This window comes from Sphaerodactylus townsendi, unplaced genomic scaffold (assembly GCF_021028975.2).
Source record: "Sphaerodactylus townsendi isolate TG3544 unplaced genomic scaffold, MPM_Stown_v2.3 scaffold_1637, whole genome shotgun sequence".
Taxonomy (NCBI): domain Eukaryota; kingdom Metazoa; phylum Chordata; class Lepidosauria; order Squamata; family Sphaerodactylidae; genus Sphaerodactylus; species Sphaerodactylus townsendi.
The window spans coordinates 1-9348 of NW_025950219.1; the positions used below are offsets into that span (position 1 = coordinate 1).

General features: G+C 46.7%; 1 long non-coding RNA gene across 1 annotated transcript; it reads left to right on the forward strand.

Annotated features, from left to right (window-relative positions):
* Positions 1-1042: 1042 nt before the first annotated feature.
* On the forward strand, positions 1043-9096 carry LOC125424969. The gene is made up of 3 exons (XR_007243306.1): positions 1043-1124; positions 4065-4161; positions 6213-9096. It is a non-coding gene; the product is annotated as an uncharacterized LOC125424969 (long non-coding RNA).
* Positions 9097-9348: the final 252 nt, after the last annotated feature.

Consider the following 9348-nt stretch of genomic DNA (forward strand, 5'->3'; position numbering starts at 1 on the left):
GGACTTCCGGCCAAATCTGGCTAAAAAACTGGACTTCAGGCCAAGTCGTCTAAAAATTGAACTGATCTAATCTTCCCTTCCCTTGACTATTCGGCCACAGGATATCTCTTTTTGTCTTTACAGAGGAGTGCACAGAAACGTGCCGTTTCCCCCATTATATACCCAACTGGGGTCCCTCCTCTCCCCAAACCCTGCCCCCTTTAGGCTCCACCCCCTAAAACCTCCAGGCATTTCCCAACAGAGGCCCCTTCCTCACGTGCGGAATGATGCACTTCCAATCCACCTTCGCAATTGTTTGCAAGTGGATCTTGCTCTTCCGCACAGTAAAATCCAGCTGCAAAGTGCGTCGGAAGTGGATTGAAAGTGCCTTATTCTGCATGTGCGGAAGGGGCCACAGTGCTGAGAAGCGCATGACTGCAGAGATCGTCCTCCACTGAGGTCTCCCCAAATCCCAACTTCCTCAGTCTCCACTCCCAATCGACAGGATGTTGACAACTCTCCCCGGACTGTTTTCACCCAACAACACATCCTGGATTGTCAGTAAGATCGCTCCATTGCGTTTGTACAGTTTATCAGCAAGCAGGTGTCTGTTCTGTTCTTTGCACACACTTGTTAGAAATAAATCAGAACTTTCTCTTTTTAGGGGACATCCCTTACTAGCCAATCAGTCACCTCCAAATGCCCCTGTTTGCTTTGGCAATGGCTAGGCCTGAGGCATGGGTCTAAGCTAGGAATAGATGGCACATTACTTGCTACCATACATAGGCGTCAAACTCACGACCCTCCAGATGTTACGGACTACAGTTTCCATCATCCCCTGCCAGCATCATGCTGGCAGGGGATGATGGGAACTGTAGTCCATAACATCTGGAGGGCCTCGAGTTTGACACCTGTGTTAGATGAGTTGTCATGCAGAGATGCTAGAGTCAGAAATAAAATCTAGTGTTTTCTGTGTGTCTGGTGGTTTTGCATTTCTTCACCTCTGACACGGCTTACGGCTGAAAAAAAAAATAACGTGTGCTGATGGGGAATATCGTTGCAGGTACTTGAAACCAGATGAGGACAAGAAATCCAAACACAAGACCGCTGTCAAGAAGAAAACACTCAATCCTGAATTCAACGAGGTAGTTCTGTTCTGCTTTTTGGATCTTCTGCACATGTATCTGGGGTGGAGAGTTCTAGACATGCCACACTATTAGATCTTCCACTAGGAGCAGCAGTGGCGTAGGAGGTTAAGAGCTCGTGTATCTAATCTGGAGGAACCGGGTTTGATTCCCCGCTCTGCCGCCTGAGCTGTGGAGGCTTATCTGGGGAATTCAGATTAGCCTGTACACTCCCACACACGCCAGCTGGGTGACCTTGGGCTAGTCACAGCTTCTCGGAGCTCTCTCAGCCCCACCCACCTCAGAGGGTGTTTGTTGTGAGGGGGGATATGCAAGGAGATTGTCAGCCCCTTTGAGTCTCCTGCAGGAGAGAAAGGGGGATAGAAATCCAAACTCTTCTTCTTCTTCTAGCCGTTTACCAATCTCTGCTTTTGATTTTGAATGTCTCATCCGTTCAGTTTTGAACCCAAGATCATGGTTTCTACTAGTTAGCTTTTCCTTGTACAAATGAAACCTGAAGTCCCTTGTTTCCTCACCATGTTCTGCCTGAAGGAAAGACTCTTTCCTCTGTTTTCCCCATAAAATGTGTGCATTTTTCAGCGTTGTTTGCATTGTATGAATAAACAGCATGCATTGTGGATGTAAATACCAGCTAAATAGTTAATCATATTCATGCACAAAGCAAGTAGCAGAAAGCAAAGTCCAAATGCCATTCATGCATACTTTTTTTGTAATTAAATCATACTGCTGTTCTCTGTCACTGTCAGATTCTAAAAAGCTATTATATTCCAGGACTTGTCAAACTACTCTTGCTTGTTTGTTTAATAGCAACTGTATATGCTGTCCCTGGAGAGACCCACTCAAGGGTTTGAATACAGTCAAAACAAATAGAGTAAAATAATGAAAACAATTACCATAAAATTATCACCATGCAACTGAGTAGATAGTTTCAGAGGGCAGACATGTTGGTCTGCAGTAGCTAGATTCTAGTCCAGCGGCATCTTAGATATCATCTTTGGGGGGTATCATGCTGGCAGGGGATGATGGGAACTGTAGTCCATAACATCTGGAGGGCCTCGAGTTTGACACCTGTGTTTGACCTTTTGGGAGTCAAAGCTGTGGTATCTCGTGAAGGGAGTCTTGGTTCTTGAAAGCTTTTATCCTAAAAAATCTTGTGGATCTTTAAGGGGCTACAAGACTTAAATCTAGCTGACCTTAGAGGATAGATTCCTTCCTTCCTGCCCCTTTATCCACAAAGTCCTGTTTTGGCTTCAACCTGAACCCCCCCTGTTCCAACTACAGTTCTGCCGCCAAAACACTGGGAGTTTTTAAATCCGGAATTGGCATGGGGTCACAAAAATACACAAATGGACTAAAAGGTAAAGGTAAAGTTTCCCCTTCAGTTGTATCCGACCCTGGGGTACCACTGCAAGCAGCGATTTTATAGGCAAGCTGCTTTTGTGGGGTAGTTTGCCATTGCTTTCCCCGGCTATTCTTTAACCCCTAGCTAGGAGCTAGATACTCAATTACTGACCAAGAAATGGATGGATGGCTGAGTTGACCATGAGCCAGCTGCAGTGGTGGGATCCAAAAATTTTAATAACAGGTTCCGATGGTGGTGGGGTTCAAACAGTGGTGCCGCTGCACACACGCACCTCCAGTCCCTATTGGGCAGGGCGGATGCTTCAGTAACCCCTTCTCGGCACTCAGAAAAAATTAGTAACCACTTCTAGAGAAGTGGTGAGAACTGGTTGGATCCCACCTCTGGCCAGCTGCCAGGATATCTGACCCACAGGGGGCTCGAACTCCTGACCGTGTGAGTGGCAGTGCCAGCACTTAACCCACTACGCCACACAGGTCCGCCAACGGACTACACAGTCATAAACTGAAATTACCTGAACGTGTTTTTATGTCTGTATTGGAGAATAGCATCAGGCCATGTTTGAATCCAGAGGCAGCTTGTGTGCGTTCTCCTGAATCACGGTAGAGGCCCTGGTCTAGGAAAGGTGACAAGGAGGAGGTGCTCAAGGTGAAAAGCCGAGTTCCTTCAGCTAGCACGAGGTGCAGCCCTTTGTCTGGAGTTAGGTAAAAACTCCTTGGAATCAGCCTCTTGGCTGAGGACCTTTAGATTCTGGCTGCGAATTCATTTTCTCTCGGACTGTAATTCCCTGGTCCACCGTCTGCTCTCTGACACCCATTCCAACCCCTGGTTTTCCATAATTGAAGAAAAAATGGCCTCTATTGGACTGTCAGTGGATTCACTTTGCCCTTTGTCCTATTCAGAAGCTTATAGGAAATTAAAAGGTCAACTATTGGATAGAGAGTTCTCTACCCTAATCACCGCAGCCAAGAAAACGTGTTCCCCCCTGTATTTTTCTCTCCCATTTGAACGGGGCCACTTGGCACACTACCTGTATTGCTTAATAAACCCCATTCAAAGGAGAGCCATAATGCTCGCCAGGTTTAATGTTATGCCTTCTGCCTTGTTCCATGGCAGATTTAATAAGCAAGAAAAGGCTAAAAGATTGTGCCCATGTAACAACGGCTCAGTTGAATCTCTGGCCCACCAATTACTACACTGTCTCAGTTTCAAGGAAATCAGATCCAAGTATGTGAATCTTACTCCTTTACATTTACCCCATCTCCCCAATTTAATTAGATTACACTACTTGTTGGACAACCCTGATCCTTCTCTCTGTATGATAGTGGCAGACTTTCTCCTGGAAATTACCAAACGCCAGTAGATTTCCTTCGACCTAACATTTATTTCCTGTATTGTATATGCTCTTTAATCCATTTTTTATTATTGTTGTACTGTTGTCTATGCCAATAAAGGCTTGCTTAAAGCTAGCACGAGGTCTGGCCAGCCTGGGGGCTTCACGTTGGGTTTGGTGGTGGAGGTAAACATTTGGCAGAGTCCAATGTTTCTCCTGACTGTCAGTTCCGCTTGTTTCCTCGCAGGAATTTTGCTATGAGATCAAGCACGGCGACTTGACCAAGAAGACCTTGGAGGTGACAGTGTGGGATTACGACATTGGCAAATCGAATGACTTTATCGGTGAGTCGGGGGCTCCCAGGGAAACGTCCACGCGAGCGCTTGATTCCGATGCGTCGCTCGGGTGGAAATCTGACCACAGATGTCAGTCCGAATCACGGATAAATCGCTTCCGTATCCCTGCTGGTGACTGCCTTCAGCAATCAGAGGATGTCATTTTGGAGCGGGCTCACAAGCTGACTTGGCTTTCAAAACACATTATTTTCCCATGAGTATCTAGTGGATCGCTGTCATGTTGCAGGGGCCTTTGGGCTGATGGGGAGGGAGTGCCTGTAGGGGGCAGCACAGAGCAATCCTCAGCTGTCTCCGGACCCTTTTCCACTATGGCGAAATAGGTGGGCAATCAATGGTGGGGATTTTACCAGTCCATAGACCTCATTGTTAGTTTAAGACAGGGGTGGCCAACTTATGGCACTCCAGGTGTTCATGGACTGCAATTCCCTTATGGCACTCCAGGTGTTCATGGACTGCAATGGTCATGCTGGCAGGGGCTGATGGGAATTGCAGTCCATGAAGATCTGGAGTGCCATAAGTTGGCCACCCCTGGTTTAGGAGTTGGCTTGTGCTGTGGACGGAGGATGCTGTTTCAGGAGTGAAATCCACACAAAGTGTGTTACTTTAGGAAAGGAAAGGGGTTCTTTCATTGTCAAGGAACTATGTACTAGGATAGGAAAGGTAAAGCAAGCATTCAACCTAGCTATCCGGAGCAGGATAGAAAGAGATTGCAGGCAGCTTGTCTCGCTCTCGTGGCAACTAGGAAAGGGGCAGGCAGCAAGCAAGAGAAAAGAGATTGCTGGGGGGAAGGAGAATCCTTGGGAACGGCAGACCGGGTAAACAAAGGCCCCTTCCGCACATTCAAAACAATGTACTTTCAATCCACTTTCGATGCTGGATTTTACTGTGCGGAATACCAAAACCCACTTTCAAACAATTGTGGAAGTGGATTATTCTGCATGTGCGGAAGGGGCCAAAAGAGACAGTAGCAGAGCAGACAGCAGGAAGGCATCAGAGTGGTCCATCAAGGTCAGTATTGCCTACTCAGGCTGGCAGCAGTTCTCCGGGGTCTCCGGGAGAGGTCACGTTCCCGTCACCTGTTACTTGTTCCTGAAGATGCTGGACATTGACCCTGTGACCTTCTGCATGCCAAGCAGATACTCTACCACCGAGCCACAGCCCCTCCCCTGCTGGGAAGGACCTATCTAGGATACTAGCTCTACTGCCCTCTCTTAGGCCCTTTCTGCATATGCAGAATAATGGTCTGGTTTTATGCTACTGGTTGATGCCTCTGACAAAGCCCTCGGAGCAGCCTTGCTTCAAAGGGGGCCAGACAACAAACTATACCCTTGCGCATACCTGTCTTAAGAAATTTTCTGGCCCCGAATTGAACTTGACTGTGGGTGACAAGGAAATCAGAACCATAAAACAAGCTCTAGTCACTTGGCGTCATTGGTTGGAGGGTGCATCTCACCCCTTTCAAGTCTGGACCGACCATAAGAACCTCTCCGTCTTGTCTACCCCAGAGGTGGGATCCAGCAGGTTCTCACAGGTTCCCGAGAGTAGGTTACTAATTATTTGTGTGTGCCGAGAGGGGGTTACTAATTGGTGATTTTGCCACGTGATTTTTGCCTTAGTTACGCCCCTCCTCTCAGCAGTAGTGCGCAGAACTTGAAGCAGACTAGCAGGAGGTGCACCGGCGTGCGTGGCAGCCTGCGCCTGAGTGCATTCGTTTCCCGCCCAAGGACCGGCGCAGCAGCTGCGTCCTTGCCACAGCCCCGTCCAGGAATGCCCCGCCCCCGGAATGCCCGGCCATGCCCCCGGAATGCCCTGCCCAGCCCCATTGGCGCTATGCCACAGTTTGAATCCCACCACCATGGGAACCTGTTACTAAAATTTTTGGATGCCACCACTGATTTTTGGATGCCACCACTGCATTCTGTCACTTCCAGCATTCAGTAGGTGCCACTGATTCCTCCTCTCTTGCATTTTCAAGGATTGTGGCCCTCCCTTCTGCCCCCCTCCCCTCCAGTGAACTGCCTCTGTCTTTCGTGTGCTAGGTGGTGTCGTGCTGGGGATCAATGCCAAAGGAGACCGGCTGAAGCACTGGTTTGACTGCTTGAAAAACAAGGATAAGAAAATCGAGCGCTGGCACACGCTCACGAACGAGCTGCCGGGAGCCATCCTCAGCGATTGACCTTACGAGCGGACCTGGGGACCTGGTCAAACAGAGCACAGCACCCGATGAAGGAGCGACTCCTGCCTTCAGAAATATTGTTTACTTCGCTGGAAGGGTTTGGCCCCAAGTCAGCAAGAATGAGGAAGGGGGTTTGGTAACAAGCTGTGGGCGACAGCCCATTGGCCGGGCATGCTTTGGCACCAAGCAACACACTGTCTTCTGTTGTTTGGCAAACTTCAGTCCTAGAGACCTCTCCGGGGATGCCTTGAAATTACAGCAGACCTGTTTCTTGGAGGGACGGGGGCGGGGTGGGGGGGGTGGGGTGGGGAGACCAAAAGCCTGCATGCATTTAAATTGTGACTTCTCCGACTTCCTGAATCCTGTTCTTGCTGCCTCGCGGCTTTGCTGGCACATAAACGCAAAATATACCAACTATTTTCTTTCTCTCTGTGTGTGGCTAGCACTGATTGCGTCTCAGCGCAACAAAAATAAAACATGTCGCCTCTTGGGTTGATTTGGGGGTCAGAGCAGAGAGCCGCATCTTCTGGTGCATTGCATAATGTTTCTGGTAGGGGAGGGCTAGTTTGCTTTCTGTGTGACCCCTTCTCCGAAGCATTCCCTTCGTCTTGTCTGTTAATCTGTGCAAAACATATACGTTAAGGGCTGGGCAACTGACTGAGGCGGTTGCTTCCTTTCGTCAGTCCCCTCTTCCACCTCCTTTCCACCAGGGGTCATGCAAACAGACCTCCAGAGAATCGGGTTCCGGCTCCCTAGAGGTTCTAGAGCAGAGCTCTACCCTCCTCTCTGGACCCTCCTGTTGCTCCTTCACAGCCAAGGAGTATCACACTTCCTTCTCTGTGCAGCTAACATTTTTTAAGGAACCGCAAGCCTTCCTTTTTCTGTGCGTTTCATACCACTGCCTTCAAACACCATGACATTTCCTCCTGCTCTCTGCGAGCGTCTCTCAGTCATTTGTGTTGTTGTTGAAGAGCCGATCTTTCCGGAACTCAGCATCAGAGAGCGGCTTACATCCAAGCCCAAGTACTCATCAGAAGAGTCACCCTTTAGCAACATTCAAAGGCAAGTTTTGACTTCCACGGCCAAACGCACAGTATGTCAAAAACAAAATTACTCGGATTTTTAAACTGGTTCTGCTGACAGCACAATTCAGACTCTCTCTCTCAGCAAAGGCAATTGACATCACTGTTCTTTGTCCAAGTATTATTTTAGTTCCGTAGCCTGTATGTTCATTCTGGCCTGTCTTTTGTGGATTTCACACGATGCTCGTTCTCATGATACCAGTTTACAGATTTCCTGGCAAATCTAAGCCGTCATACAGACTCCTGTCTGTAAGCAAAGGCATTTTTCACACGTTACCCTGAGGAAACAGGAAACGCAAGACACATTACCTGTTGTGGGAATTCACAGCCATTATTGCTTGCAGCTCCCAAGGAAAAAGACCTGGAAAATATTGCATGAGCTCTGAACCGCTTGGGTAACTCAGCAAGAGTTTGTGTTACAAGGGCCGTCTGCCCAACTAACATGTTCACCGTTTATGCCCTATGTGTGTATCCTCTGCGGGTGGGGAAGACATTTTCTGCACTCCAACTAATTTCTGTCTTTAAAATCTACTTTTATTTTCCTCTCCATATTATAAAATTGTCACTTCCAAGAAAATCTTCCATTGTGGAGTAGTTTCAATATCCTCCTTTTTCGAGCTCCATTATTGATGAGTTTTCTTTGGACGATCACGCTGTGCTCACTTTCTGTGGCATTACTGTTCTACTTTAACCGGCAAGATAGTTGAAGCCGAGGTTTCAAACACAGGCTCTAACATATATTGTTATAATATGCGAGGCTCAAATCTCCTTTGCGCCTCTCTTGTGCCACTTGTGAATTTCTGGCCGCTGTCATTAGAGAGAGGCATTTGTTATGCTGATGAGCCCTCTGGCCATTGTAGGTTTTGTATTCTTTGTTACTTTATTATTATTTATTACATACCTGACTGAAGAAAGAGGATGAAAATGTCCGAATGGTCTCAGGGCCGTTCATGCTGCCTACATCAGATCCCTTCTCTGTGTTCTTCTGACAAAACAAATTCTTCTGCCCAAACATCCATTAAGAGCATGCACAATTTTTCCCCGCACAAAGGATTACTCCCACGTAGGGAACAATATGTGAAGGGACCCACAGAAAAGCCAGGATTCATGCCTCGTTCTTGGAGATAAGTTAACAGTACTCTTGTCGAAGCACATATTTTGCCATTCCGCTGGCCCCTTCCGCACACGCAAAATAATGCATTTTCAAACCACTTTCACAACTGTTTGCAAGTGGATTTCATTATTCAAGACAGTTTCAAAGAGCACTGAAAACAGTTTGAAAGTGCATTATTCTGCATGTGCGGAATGAGCCGCTGATTTTTTCCAACTACCGTTACGACATGTCCCACGTGGAATTCTTTCGTTTTGTATGAAAGCCTTTTTTTTTTTTACTGGAACTATATGTACATATTATACAATATATAAATACACATTAAAAAAAAGTTTGCATGCAAGTTGGTGGTTGTCATGCAAAAAAAAAAGACTTGTTAAATGTTTGATACCGATGTTTTGCTACAAGGCGACAGCTGCAGAAAACTGTCGCGAACTGCATCCCCCACAGAGGAAAATTTTGTATTCCAGTATTACGTGTATCTTTTTTTGTCAGATTTTGTTTAATCTTTATAAATAGAATCTCAAATAATAAAAAATAAGAAAGGAAAAAAACATCGAAACTGTGTCTTGGAAGTTGTAATTCATTCATTCATTCATTCATTCATTCATTCATTCATTCATTCATTCATTCATTTATTTTTATAAACCGCCCTCCCCCGGCTGGCTCTAAGGTGAACGTACCGGTGATAGATAGAGCACAAAAAGATCAATAATAAAACCAAAATTGAATAAACGCGAATGATGGCTCTATATTATTAAAACCAACCCCATTAAAATGCTCGTTCTAACATCAAATATATCGAT